Here is a 14,868-nt window from a genome sequence, read left to right as displayed (position 1 = left end):
TTATGCCGAGAAGATTCATCGGGTTAATGCCGGGAAGATTCATTGGGTTATGCCGGAAGATTCATCGGGTTATGCTGGGGAAGTCATCGGGTTATGCCGGAAAAGGTCCACGGGTTATGCCGGAAAAGGTCCACGGGTTATGCCGGGAAGATTCATCGGGTTATGCCGGAAAAGGTAAGAGTCCTCGGGTTATGCCGGGGAAGTCATCGGGTTATGCCGGAAAAGGGAAAGAGTCCTCGGGTTATGCCGGAAAGGAAAGAGGTCCCTGGGTTATGCCAGGGAGATCCACGGGTTATGCCGAGAAAAAGAAAGAGTCCTCGGGTTATGTCGGGGAGGGAAAGAGGTCACTGGGTAATGCTAGGGAGGTCCACGGGTTATGCCGGGGAAGTCATCGGGTTATGCCAAAAAAGGAAAGAGTCCTCGGATTATGCCGGGGAAGTCATCGGGTTATGCCGGAAAAGGGAAAGAGGTCCCTAGGTTATGCTAGGGAGATCCACGGGTTATGCCGGGAAAGGGAAAGAGTCCTCGGGTTATGCCGGGGAATTCATCGGATTATGCCGGAAAAGGAAAAGAGTCCTCGGGTTATGCCGGAAAAGGAAAGAGTCCTCGGATTATGCCGGGGAAGTCATCGAGTTATGCCAGAAAAGGGAAAGAGGTCCCTGGGTTATGCCAGGGAGATCCACGTGTTATGCAGGGAAAGGGAAAGAGTCCTTGGGTTATGCCGGGGAAGTCATCGGGTTATGCCGGAAAAGGGAAAGAGTCCTCGGGTTATGTCGGAAAGAGAAAGAGGTCCTCGGGTTATGCCGGAAAGGGAAAGAGATCCCTGGGTTATGCCAGGGAGGTCTACGGGTTATGCCGGGGAAGTCATCGGGTTATGCCAAAAAAGGAAAAGAGTCCTCGGCTTATGCCGGGGAAGTCATCGGGTTATGCCGGAAAAGGGAAAGAGGTCCCTGAGTTATGCCAGGGAGGTCCACGGGTTATGCTGGGAAAGGGAAAGAGTCCTCGGGTTATGCCGGGGAAGTCATCGGGTTATGCCGGAAAAAGGGAGAGAGTCCTTGGGTTATGCCGGGGAAATTATCGGGTTATGCCGGAAAAGGGAAAGAGTTCTCGGGTTATGCCGGGGAAGTCATCGGGTTATGCCGGAAAATGGAAAGAGGTCCCTAGGTTATGCCAGGGAGGTGCACGAGTTATGCCGGGGAAAGGAAAGAGTCCTCGGGTTATGTCGGGAAAGTCATCGGGTTATGCCGGAAAAAGGGAGAGAGTCCTCGGGTTATGCCGGGTAAATCATCGGGTTATGCCGGAAAAGGGAAAGAGTCCTCGGGTTATGCCGGGGAAGTCATCGGGTTATGCCGGAAAAAGGAGAGAGGTCCCTGGGTTATGCTAGGGAGGTCCACGGATTATGCCGGGAAAGGGAAAGAGTCCTCGGGTTATGCTAGGGAAGTCATCGGGTTATGCCGGAAAAGGGAAAGAGGTCCTTGGGTTATGCCAGGGAGGTCCACGGGTTATGCTGAGGAAGTCATCGGGTTATGCCGGGAAGTCATCGGGTTATGCCGGAAAAGGAAAAGAGTCCTCGGGTTATGCCGGGGAAGTCATCGGGCTATGCCGGAAAAAAGGAGAGAGTCCTCGGGTTATGCCGGGGAAATCATCGGGTTAGAAAAAATGCAGGAAAGAATCGGGAGGAGACTTCCCTTTTGGGTTGATTATTGCAGCATAGCTATTTCTAACCCTTGCGCATTTCCTTTTGGCTGCATCTGCCTCTCGCAGGGTTGTACCTGCTTCCTGCTTAGTTCGTTTTGTATCGCAACTGCTTCAACTTCAAACAAAGTAAAATTGTTAGTTTGAAATTGTGGTCAGTTTTGTGGCCTTCATTGTTTTTCTTGGTCCCAAGCCTCATTTCTGTTGAGAAAATTCGTCATTGATTGGCTTCCAAGGCGACCTCCTTTCAAACTGATAAGACTCAATATTTCAGGATTTCACGATGATTTGCGCGCGTACGGCTCTGTTTCTTCCATCTCACTCTGCTTGGGGATTTTGAGGTAATCAAGCGTCACGATCAGTCGGGATTGGACTGATGCATCACTGAGGCCAGGTATGTTCTCCACCTCTTGCCCAGACAGAGCCCTGTGAAACCGGTCCTGCCACCTTTTCTTTCTAGCATGTTTTTGGGCTTAGGGTTAAACCAAAAAGGAATCCAAAGAAAGGTAAACAAAGAGCGAGGAAATGAATTTAAAAAGAGAAGCGTCCTTTTCGGGGAAAACAAAGACTTATCTGAGGTGCATGCTGGCTTTAAATTGACATAACCTGCTTTTTGGACTGGATGTCTGACTCTCACGAACCTACATTTTCTCACGAACCAAATGAATCTATGTTTCCAAACCAGGGAACCTTGCCAGAACCTTCTGTGGTGAAATCCTCTTTTCGGCCGACAGCGCCCTTTGCGAGTTTTCTCTAGCCGACCTCTCTCATTTCTCTTCTTACCGTCGCCTTATAGTGCTCGTCATGAGTTTTCACTAACAAGACTCTCTCATTTTGATTTCTCTGCTCACCATCGCCTTATGGTGCCTGTAGGTTTTCACCAATAAGACTCTCTCATTTTATTTCTCTCATCCTGACTGCGTCGGATCCGAGCAACTGCGTCCTTTGATTTTGAAGAAACTTTTGCCGATTGATCGGAAGGACTTGCAATAGGTTTGGGGTCAAAAGAACTTGGATCGAATTACAACTTTGGAACCGTCCATGCGGGATTATCGCCGAATTATTATAATGTCTGCCCCAGTTAACCTTTGGGGGAAAAATTGGATTTTTGTTTTGGTGTGACTGAACCCCATAGAGAGGCTGCCTACGTATCCTTTCGGAATCAAGTCAAACGTAGTTCGGGCAAATCATTTGTGTTTTTTTTTTCCGGAGCATCAGGGAATTTTTTATCCTCAAACCTAACTGCAATGGCTAGTCGTGTGGGACTTAACCTTTCCAACTTTATTTTGCCTTTGTAGGCCTTTCTTTTCTGTCTTCTTTCTTCCAACTTCGATTTTAGAGCATTTGGGGGTACCTTGGTTTTTTCAACTTCGCTGAGGCGATTAGCCACGTGAAACTCAACCCTTTCAACTTCAATTGCCTTTATAGGCTGCCATGGCCAGTCGAGGTCGTCTTGATGCCCCTACTGAGGCTGGGTGCCTTTTGCACATTAGCGTGTATCAAACGAAAGCCCTGTAAATCAGTCTTGCCATCCTTTCTTTGTCTTGGTTTTGGAATAGTGTTAGACCAAAAGGGATTCAAAGAGAAACAAATAATTGAATGGAGAATGAGTTTAAAACTAGAAGTGTCCCTTTCGGGCAAATAAGGGAAGGACTTATCTGGAGTACATGCGGACTTCAATGAACATGACATGCCTTTTGTACTGGATGTCTGATCTGTGTAAACCGTCTGACTCTCAAAAATTCATCACAACTTTGCCTTGAATACCGAGGAACCTTGCCAGGACTTTGTTGATGTTGATGGCTGTGAGGATCTAATTTTCGATCATGGGCGCCCTTTGTGGGTTTTCACGAGCTGACATTTTTCATTTTATTTCTTGCCATCTCCTTATAGTGCCCGTGTGGGTGTTCACTAACAAGACTTCTCATTTTGATTTTCTCTGCTTACCGTCGCCTTACGGTGCCCGTGTGGGTTTTCACCAATAAGACTCTCTCATTTTATTCTTCTCATTTTGTTGTATCAGACCCAAATAACTCCATCCTCCCACTTTGAACCGCTTTGTCGATTGATTAGAAGGACTTGAACAAGGTTTGGGGTGAAACGAATTTGGATTGGACTACAACTTTGGAACCTTTTAGGCGAGATCATTGCTGAACCGTTATAACTTCTGCCCCAGTTTCAATTTTTGGGGGACTTTGGATTTTATTTTTGGTGTGACTGAACCCCAAGGAGAGGTTGCCTACGTATCCTTTCGGAATCAAGTCAAACGTAGTTCAGGCCAATCATTTTGTTTTTGATTTTCTTTTGTTTTTATGATTTTCTTTGTTTTTCACTTTCTTCTTCCCTTCCGTTTCCTTTTTTTTTTCATTTTCATTGTCTTTTCTTCCTTTTTTTGTATATATATTTTCTTATTTTTCCAATTCTTTCTTCTTCTTCTTCTTTTTTTCTTCATTTTTATTTTTCATTTCGATTTCTTTTTTTTTCATTTTATTTTCAATAATACTTTCAGGTTCCAAAGAGGGTAATCAAAGAAGAGTAACCAGCTCAAATGGGTTTGCAAAGGGTTGATAGTGTTTGGGTAGTGAGAATGAAAGCCTTCGTCATCTCAACCGGAAAATATTAGAACTATATGTAGGATCCAACATAGTACCTTTTGACTGCATTTTTATTGACAGTTATTTCAAGGGCATTTCCTTCGATGTGTCCCAAGTACAACACACTCTTTTGGCAGTACTCTTGTTGCAATGTATGTACCTTTTCAATCTGGACCCAATTTTCTTTCAGCTTTTCCAAATCTTTGTCTTGTTTCCTTAAGCTATTCTTCATTGCGACCCAATTCTTGATTCATTATTTTGAGGTCTGACAGAGTTTTAAGATCCGGGCATGAAGTCCGCAAGCATGTCATATTATTGAAATCTGCATTTAACAGAACTAAAAGAGAATGAGAAAATTGACAAGATTTAAGAAAAGAGACATTCCGGGAAAATGAAATATCAATTTCATTTGATTTTTTTTTCATTTTTGAAGATAAGGGTTTACATCGGAAAGTAAGACAATAAAGTAAAACATCTGGATCACACCCTGAGACAATCCAGATGCAGAAGAGATAGCAAGACTGGCTACCGAGACTCCCGTCTGATGGGGAAGTTTCAGGCTTGGCAATCATTTTTTGGCTTTTCTTCTGTCTCGGCAATGGCTGCAATAGCCTTCAATGTCGGATCAAATTCCTCAGCTTCACAGATCATTCCGTCTATTGGCCCGTTTGTGAGAGTTGGCAGGGGAATGTTCATCATATTAGGAACCTTTTCGTCCCGGAGAACGATTTTTTCAGCTTCAATCAAGTCTTCAACTGCCATTTTGAGGGTCCAAATGACCAACATTCCTTTGTACCGTGTCCCACTTCTTCAAAATGGTATTCACATCTAGTATAAGCTCGATGCGGGGGGGGGGGGAACTCGATATTTGGCCGATTTGGGGCCACTGGCTGCAGCAGACTTCGCCTGACTAGCTTTTGGAACAAGCCTGAGTATGATTCACCAATAGGGGTGAACTGATTCCTTTTGAAAGACTCTCTTGGGTGAGGATTGTACTGAGGAACATTTGATTGGGGACTATATGGAGCTTGGTAAGGATGGGCATTTCTGGGAGGTGGAGCTCAGTTTTGTGTATAATGTTGTGGCCGCGTGCAAGGCTGCATGTTCATCACCGCATACCAACAAAACCAATCACCTGAACAGAACCTGGCTGGTTTACTCACACACACAACTTTGTTAGTTTGGAGGCATTTAACATATAGGAAATCGCACGTTGGGATGCAATGCACCTACACAGTTAAACGTTTTTACCATGTATTTGAACGGGTTGCATGTTTCATCCCGACCTTAAACTAGTCCTCTTCACTATGTACCTCTTTTCTTTTATTCATGCCTCTCTTTAACCACTCTTGATCTTGTTTTTGCCGCTCTTTTATTTTTTGCACCCTCTTTTTTTTCCTTTTTTTTTTGTCACTATTTCCCTCTTTTTTCACTATTTTTTCTTTTCTCTTTTTCACTCAATTTTCTTTCTCCTTTTCTTTCAGTTTATTTTTTTCACTCAATTTATTTTATAGCTATGATCGAATCCGATGGAGATTGCCTACGTATCATGACCCCGCATTAATCAGATCTTGCGTAGTTCGGGACAAACAAGCGCAAAAATAAAGAAACAAGTGTTCATTTTGAATTGTGTTCATCCTGCACATTTATTAAGGTGATTATGCCAATGAAAAACTTTTATTAGACTCAAAAAATAAAACTATCTATGTTTTTTTTTAAAAGATTTTGTTTTCAAAATGATGGACTCGGTTTTCAAATGTGGCCTTTTAGCACTTCGGGAACGAAGATTTTAAGGCTGCAAGGATTAACCGGTCAAAATAAAAAACGATGACCAAATATCAACGTTTATGCAATGTCAGCCTTCCGCCGTCCCTTTCGGGAACATTCGGCTGTTTTTGACAACAAAAGCATTACTTGATTTATTTTTTTTATTTTTTTTTTAGAATGGTGACCCGACATTGGGAACATGGCCTCACAGAGCCTCGGGGACGAGGATTCCAAAGCTGTCGGGCAAATTGGTCAAAGTTCAAAATGACCAAAAATGGATGTTTGTGCAAAGTCAGCCTTCCGGCGTCCCTTTCGGGAACATTTGGCTATTCTTGACAAAACGGCATCACCCGACTCATTTATGATGAAGTTAAAATTTTGACATTTTGGCTATTTCTGAAAAAGGGGAGGTTGGACCCGATGAGGGTTGCCTACGTATCTTACACCCTGTGAGAATCAAACCGGCGTAGTTCGGTCGATCGTGAATAGAGTAAATAAACTAACTCTTTTTTTTTTGGAATAATTTTTTTTTTTAAATGCTTTAAAAGAATAAAAGTTTTTTTTTGGATTTTTGAATTTGACTCTATTTTTATTTTTTGAAAGAAAGACTTCTAAAAATTCCTTTTCTTTTGATTGGAAAAAAAAAGAAAATATTTTCGTTTGAATTTTCATTTGTTCTCTCTTTTTCTAAATAAGAAAGAAAATATTTTCTTTGGATTTTCGAGTTTTTTTTTTTTCAAATTTACAAAAGTACTTTTAAAGAAAAATGAAAATATTTTTGGACTTTAAATTTTTTAATTCTATGACATTTACGAAAGAAAGACTTTTAAAGAAGGAAAGTCTTTAACAGAACGAATATATATATATTGATTCTCTTTTTCTTCTGATTTTTTTCTGATTTTTTGGGGAAAATACTTCAAAATAAAGGAAACCCGTATTTTGGATTTTGATTTTTTTTTTAGATTTTATTATTATTTTTTTCTTTTATTTCTTTTTCCGTATGAAATACTTTAGAAAGAAGGAAACTATCCTTTTTTGAGTTTTAAAAACTTCTTCTTTTTTTGAATTTTCTGAGGAAGGATTTCTAAAGAAGGAACTAATGAAAAATATTTTTTTTGGATTTTTTTGAAAATTGGGGTCGGAACCGATGAGGTTTGCCTACATATCTCACATCCGGTGAGAATCAGACCCGCGTAGTTCGGTCTGATCAGAAATAGGGGAAACAAACTAAATCTTTTTTTTTTTAATAAAATCTTCTAAATAAAAGGAGGAAAACTATTTTTTGGATTTTATATATATATATATATATATATATATATATATATATATATATTTATTTTTATTTTTATTTGAAAAGAGACGAAAACTAAGGAAATATTTTGAATTTTAAACTTCTTTTCACTTTTTTTTTTTTGAAATTTCGAAAATCTTTTTAAAAAGATACTACAAATGAAACAATATATTTTTTTTGAATTTTGAATTTTCCCCCTTTTTTACTTTTAAATAAATACTTTCTTTTTTATCTTGAAAGTGATTAAAAGAATTTATTTTTATATATAAATCAAACTAAAAGACAAATTTTGTTTTTATTTTCTTTTTTCTCTTTTTTTTTTAGAAAATTCCGGTGAGGTTTTGACACTACTTGGATATTGGTTTTATTTTTTTCAAAAATAAGTAATTATCTCCCTACGCTGCTATTTTTCTTTCCTTTTTTTTGATTTTTTTTTTAGAAATCGGTCAGCATTCAGATTTGAAGCAAATAAATGCGCCAAACAAACGGGATGCAGCAGGATGGTCTTTTCATTTCAGGTTACCTGTCCTAGACGGACCCAACCCCTGTATTGAGTCCCCTATGTCAAATGCAACATGATGCAAATAAGCGTTCCTACTAGGGATCCGGCATGAGGTTTTGTTATACTAGGTTTATAACCTGGGTATATGTTCTAGACTGTGTACCTGAGCGGACAACTCAAGTCGAGGAGGGGGCAACTTACCGGGAACCAAAAGGTCATCCGGCTTCGTAACTTGTCCGAGCCTCTTTTTTATTTCAGGGCATGACACTAACAGAATAGGGAGTCTCAACCAGTAAGCACATCCCCGGAGGTGGAGAGAGAAGGGTTTCGGCGCAGTTTATATACAGTCAAATAATATCAAAGCGGTAAAAGCAGCATTTAGCACATTAGGCTCAAACATGTAAAAATCAGATAAAGCCAAATATAACAATTTATCTAAGCTCGAATTTCTAACCCTAAACCAGTGGTTCTGGGTTACTAGTCCCCAGCAGAGTCGCCAGAGCTGTCACACCTCCTTTTTGCGCGCCCGCCCCGAAGGGTGAATGCGCGAGAGAGTTTTTCTAATTTAAGTGACAATATTCGAAATGGGATTATTTATTTAATTCAGAGTCGCCACTTGGGAAAGGTTTGACTTTTGGTGTCCCAAGTCACCGGTTTATCTTGAATCCCAATTCGAGGAAAATATTCGACTTTCCAAATGAAGTATGCGAACCAGAAATTCTAAGTAAGGAATTCTGTTGACCCGAGGGAAGGTGTTAGGCACCCCCGAATCCCGTGGTTCTAGCACGGTCGCTAAAATTGTTGTAATGGCTAAATATCTGATTTTAATACATATTATAATTTATGTGCTTTTATCAACTTTAAACCGCTTTTATTATTATTATTTTTAATAGAATTGCAACGTCGTGAAAATGCATCTCAAACCACGTCGCAATCAATGCACCCGTGGTTGTTAATACATTCCGACTTCGTTGATATTTGGATTTGGGTCACATAAATGCGCACCCTAATTTAGGAAAGTAATATTATTAAAAACGTGCCTAAAGAGACTAACACGTTATTATCTTTGATGAAGGCCGTGAAATTCGCTTAAACGGCCCATCACAAATTCTAAGTATTTTTAATATATACATTTATGAGGGCCCCGCAGTTTGTGCATTTTATTTGGCGAGGCTCGTCTCATTTTATTATTTAAAAGGTAAACCTAAGACAACTGCAGTTTTCTACTTTGCGAGAGCCATGGAAAATTCAACTAATGTAATAATTTTAATATAAAATTCATTCTTATGTTACTACTACAGTAACCAGACGATACAAGAAAATATCAATCCGAATTTCAAGCCACTCAAAGTACAAAACAAAAATAGCATATTAAATTATTTCCTAGAGTAATTATAATAAAACCAAATGAACAAACAAACATTAAAAATTATCAACCCACAGGTGAAGCCCTATAACAGTATAACATAACATATGATTTAATATTCATCACTGTCATTATCTTGAAGCATAAGCATAACAAAACGCAGAAGCCATAATTGAAACAAACATACGAAAGCTCGAACAACGGGGCTTTGGATCTTTTTCAAAACGAGATTAAAATACACTGCATTAGAACTTAAATGTAGGACAGAATAACAAAGATATTGTAGTACTTTGAACATCCAACAACAGTCCTTTTTATTTAAGAAATGAAAGGAACCGCAAACATACCTCGACAACAAAATGAATCAACAGTCACGAATTAGAACACGAACGACACGACCATGACGGAACCTCGAACGGAATTGAACTGAAAACCTCTCACGTCCCTTTCACCATTTCTGCTGTATTTTTTTTTCACTGTCGAGCAACAACAGCGTCTCGAAGGAGTGGTGAGGGACTGGTGGAGCTCAGGCGTAGGGGGGTGCTGGTAGAGTCGTTGAGGACGGGCAGTGGTTGGAGTTGGAAGGTTCAGGCTATGGAGGTCGTTTGGGCAACGTCGTTCAGGGGGGTCGTTTTCAGCTGGTCGTGAGGAGAAAGAAGGAGAGACCTTAGGGAGGGGTGTTCTGCCCGTGTATATCCACGGTATATCGAGTGTATATCGAAGGTATATTCTGTCCACGTTTTTGGGAGGGTGAGTCTTTGGAGAGAAAATGGGTAGAGGAGAGTGTTGGGGAGGGGGGAGTCTCCTAGATGACCGTGTGTGTGTCTGTTTGTAGTAGATCATGAGGGAAAAGAGAGTGGGGAACGTATGAGGGGGACAAGCATGGGGGACAAGGGAGAGTGGAATGAGGAATAAAGGAGAGTGGGGGGGACCAGCGTGGGGGACAAGGAGTGTGGGAATAAAGAAGAGTGGGGTAGGAAATAATTTTGTGAGTGGAAAATGTAAGAAAATGGGAAGTAAGTGGGAAAAGTGAGAAAAGAATTCAAACATGGTCAAAAATTAGGTGTTAACAGAGATAAGAAAATTGAGACAACAATTGTCAGATGTATATCAAGCTTGGGTTTCCGGTCGACCTCCACCCCAGGGTCCCTCGGAGGGAACTTACACCATACCCTAGGCTACTCAACCACCGCTCCATGCAACGAGCGACCCCATTCTACCACCAGGGTATGTGCCGAACTACAGCCTCCTGGCTGCCCCCAGTACCTCTAATATGCGACCTCCAGTCGCACTGGTCAGGAACACCCCTCTCGTCGTGTCTGGCGCACCGGTATATACAATCCCGCCACCACCTCCTGTGACGAGGCCAAATAATGAGCCACCATCTCATGCATATGATAGACAATACTATTCTCCGAATATGGCTTTTGGGGTCTCGGTTCCATACAATCAGACTCCTCGATACGAATCACCAATGGAAAATGAAATGCTTGCCACGACGATTCAGCCAGATGAGATGTCCAAGAAAATGAAAAGTCTTGAATAGAATATAAAGAACATACAGGGACTAGGTGGTCACAAAAGTGTTTCATTCGGTGATCTATGCATGTTCCCTCATATCCATTTGCCACGAGGGTTCAAAACCTCAAAATTTGAGAAATATGATGGACACGGTGACCCTATCGCCCACTTGAAAAGGTACTGCAACCAGCTGAGGGGTGCAGGAGGAAAGGAAGAGCTGCTGATGGCTTACTGGGAAAGCCTTGTGGGGGTAGCTTCCGAATGGTTCATTGACCAAGACATCTCTCATTGACATGTTTGGGATTACATGGCCCAGGCCTTCGTCAAGCAATTCCAATACAACATTGATATTGCACCAGACCGCAATTCCCTATCCAATATGAAGAAAAAGCCGACGGAAAGCTTTAGGGAGTATACCATCAAGTGGAGGGAGCAAGCGGCCAGATTTAAGCCGCCCATGGATAATCATGAGTTGATCACTGTCTTTTTGGAGGCTCAAGAGCCTGATTATTTCCAAAACATGATGTCTGCAATGGGTAGGCCTTTTGTTGAAGCAATCAAGATAGGGGAAATGGTCGAAAATGGCCTAAAGACTGGCAGAATTGTAAGTCAGTCTGCTATCAAAGCCACCACCCAAGCGATCCAAAATGGGTCGGGAAGTTTTGCAAATAGGAAAAAGAGAGATGAAGGTTCTATGATGACCTCGGGATCTAGGGAAGTTCAAAGAGGGGCATCGCACCCTTATATGCAAGTTCAGCAGGGAGATCCAGCTACCCTCAACATTACTATCCCCCGCTAATTCCTCAATACTCTGTGGGCCCACAACAATATACAGTGTTCAATGATCAATCATATGCTCAGCCTCCCAATCAGCAGGTACAGGCACCAGCTCCAAGGGGCCCCCGACCTTAGCAACAAAATTTTCGGGCACCCTACAATTCTCGTCCCAGGCAGGATTATGGTCGAGAGCAGAGGCCGACAGAAAAATTCACTCCATTGGCTGAATCATACTCTAGTCTATTCCAGAAGCTGAAGCAAATGGGCGTGATTGGACCCATCCCCACCACATGCATCCGAATTCACATGGATTTCAAGCAAATGCTAGATGTGAATATCATTCAGGTGCCCGGGGCATAGCACCGATGACTGTTGGACTCTAAAAGGAGCCATATAAAGACTCACTTCTAAAAAATTAATTGTAGTAACAAATGGCGAGGACCCTCCTAATGTGACAAACAACCCGTTGCCGGAACACAACGATGTTCATTTCGTAGGAATGATTGGCCGAGATCAGGAATACAAGCCGGTCGACCAAACAGAAATGACAGTGGGAGCAATTCAAGAAGGAATAAGTCTAGAAATAAGACCAAGCCGAGATGTGTCGTTGATTGTGAAAGGCGCCCCGAACTCAGAAAAAGTAACTTTATTTGTGCCCAAGGTCTCGAGGTTAGAGGTTCGCTCCAATGTTCCAAGCCCAAGGTTGTATGTCCTTGGAGGCCACCCCATCACAAGGTAGAATCGGGGTGGTACGAATGGCATAACAGAGCCGATCATAATCAAACCTGTCGTGCAACCCCATGTGACAAACACAAAAACTGTTTCTTAGAACTACAACAAAACTGTGATGACCTACAAAGGCAAGGAAATCATAGAGGAAGTGGGGGAAACTGGAGGTTTGACTCGATCGGGGAGGTGTTATTCTCCAGAAGAGTTGATGAAGGCTAAGAAAATCAGAGGAGGCCAATTGCCAATAAAGAAGCCAGTCACTGAAGCAGAGGCAGAAGAGTGTTTAAAGAAAATGAAAGCTCAGGATTATTCAATCATTGACCAACTAAGAAAGACTCCTGCCCAAATCTCTCTACTATCTCTACTCATATATTCCAAAGAGCATGGCCGTGTACTAATCAAGGTCATGAACGAGGCACATATCTTAGAGGAAACCACAGTGAATCAGTTAGAGAAGATGGCCAATAGATTTTTTGAGGTAAACAGAAGCTCACTTACCGATGATGAACTTCCCGAGGAAGGAGCCGGGCATAATAGGGCTTTGAACTTGATGGTCAAATGTGAAGGGCATTATGTAAAGAGAGTCATGGTTGATGGAGGCTCAAGTGTAGAGGTATGCCCTCTCTCTACTTTGCAAAGCATGAATATCAATACGAACAGAATCCGACCCAGCAATGTTCGTATCCGGGCTTTCGATGGCTCAGCAAGAGATACCATGGGGAAATCAACCTCACCATGACGATTGGGCCGGTGGACTTTGAGATTGTTTTCCAAGTAGTGGACATGGTCACTTCTTATAACTTTCTTCTTGGAAGGCTATGGATCCATACATCCCAAGCTGTGCCATCCACCTTGCACCAAATGCTCAAATCGAACATGACGGGCAAGAAATTATTGTTCACGGAGAAGACGAGTCTTCCGTTTATAAAAACCCATTAGTCCCATGTATTGAGGCCAAAGAAGGGTCTGAGTCCATTGTCTATCAGGCTTTTGAAGTGGTTGCTGTGGACTATGTCGAGGAAGGAAAGCCCATTCTGCATCCTCGTCTTTCCGCCACATCTGTAATGGTGGCTACGGTTATGATGAGACAAGGTTATGAGCCAGGAAAAGGTTTGGGGGCATCATTGCAAGGAATTTCAGAGCCTATTTCTCCGTTAGGCAACTGGAGTACTTTTGGCTTAGGCTTCAGGCCAACACAAGCAGACAAAAACAAATCCAAACACCGCAAAAAGAGTGGATGGGTCTTGCAACAGCCTATCCCTCATATTTTCTACACTTTTGTCAAGCCACGACTCCGAGAGGGTCAAAATTCCTCGGCGCATGCAAACATTGATGAAATTTGCCATGGCCTCAGCGAGATGTTTTCTGAAGTGAATATGATCCAGGCTGGTGAAGGCACTAGTCGTGCCGATGTGCAACTAATTGACCCAGACACCATGCTCACCAACTAGGAAACAACTCCTCTCCCCACAAGGATGGAGTCTTGGTAGTCTGCTTTTGCATTTTTTTTGTATTTTGGGTTACTTTCAGGGTTGTAATCCAAATATCTCAGGATGATTGTTTTGTTTTGATGTTAACCCTTCTATCCTTTCGAATTCAATAAAATGCAGTTCAGTTTCCTATTAAGTTTCCTATCTTTTCCTTTTCCTAATTCCTGTCATTTTATTTTCATTTCAGTTTTGTTAATGTCGGCTTTAATAACATGACATGCATGCGAAATTCATGCCCAGATCTTGAAAAGCTGTCTAATATCGAAATAACGCATCAAGAGGGTGAATATGAGGAAGATGAGATTTTTGAGGAAATAAAAAGAGAGTTGGAATAATTTGAAAATAAGCCTAAGCCAAACCTCAATGAAACTGAGACGATTAATATCGAAAGTCCTGAAAAAGTTAGAGAAACGAAGATAAGCATTCACACTGAACAAAAAACTAAAGATATCTTGATTCAACTTTTATTTGAATACAGAGATGTGTTTGCTTGGTCTTACGATGATATGCTAGGTTTAAGTGCTGATCTGGTGGTTCATAAGCTTCCTACATACCCTAGTTTTCTACCAGTCCAACAAAAGAAATGAAAATTTAAAACAGACATGAGCGACAAAATCAAAGAAGAAATAATGAAGCAACTAAGCGCCAATGTAGTCAGAGCTGTCCGATACACCACCTGGGTGGCAAATGGTGTGCCCGTGCTAAAGAAGGATGGAAAAACCAAAGTTTGTATCGACTATAGGGACCTGAACAAAGCAAGTCCAAAGGATAATTTTCCTTTGCCAAACATCTACATTCTTGTAGATAATTGTGCAAAGCATGAGATCCAATCATTTGTGGATTGCTATGCTGGATACCACCAAATTATAATGGATGAGGATGATGCAGAAAAGACCGTTTGCACCACGCCACGGGGTACTTATTGTTACAGGGTCATACCATTCGGTTTAAAGAATGCAGGGGCAACTTACATGAGGGCCATGACCACTATTTTTCACGATATGATGCACAAAGAGATTGAAGTATATGTCGACGATGTCATCATAAAATCAAAGACATAAGCCGATCACGTGTGTAATTTGAAAAAGTTCTTCAAACGGCTTCGTAGGTATGACCTTAAGCTTAATCCAGCCAAG

Source organism: Nicotiana sylvestris, chromosome 9, assembly GCF_000393655.2.
Source record: "Nicotiana sylvestris chromosome 9, ASM39365v2, whole genome shotgun sequence".
NCBI lineage: Eukaryota > Viridiplantae > Streptophyta > Magnoliopsida > Solanales > Solanaceae > Nicotiana > Nicotiana sylvestris.
This window is presented reverse-complemented; position numbering follows the sequence as displayed.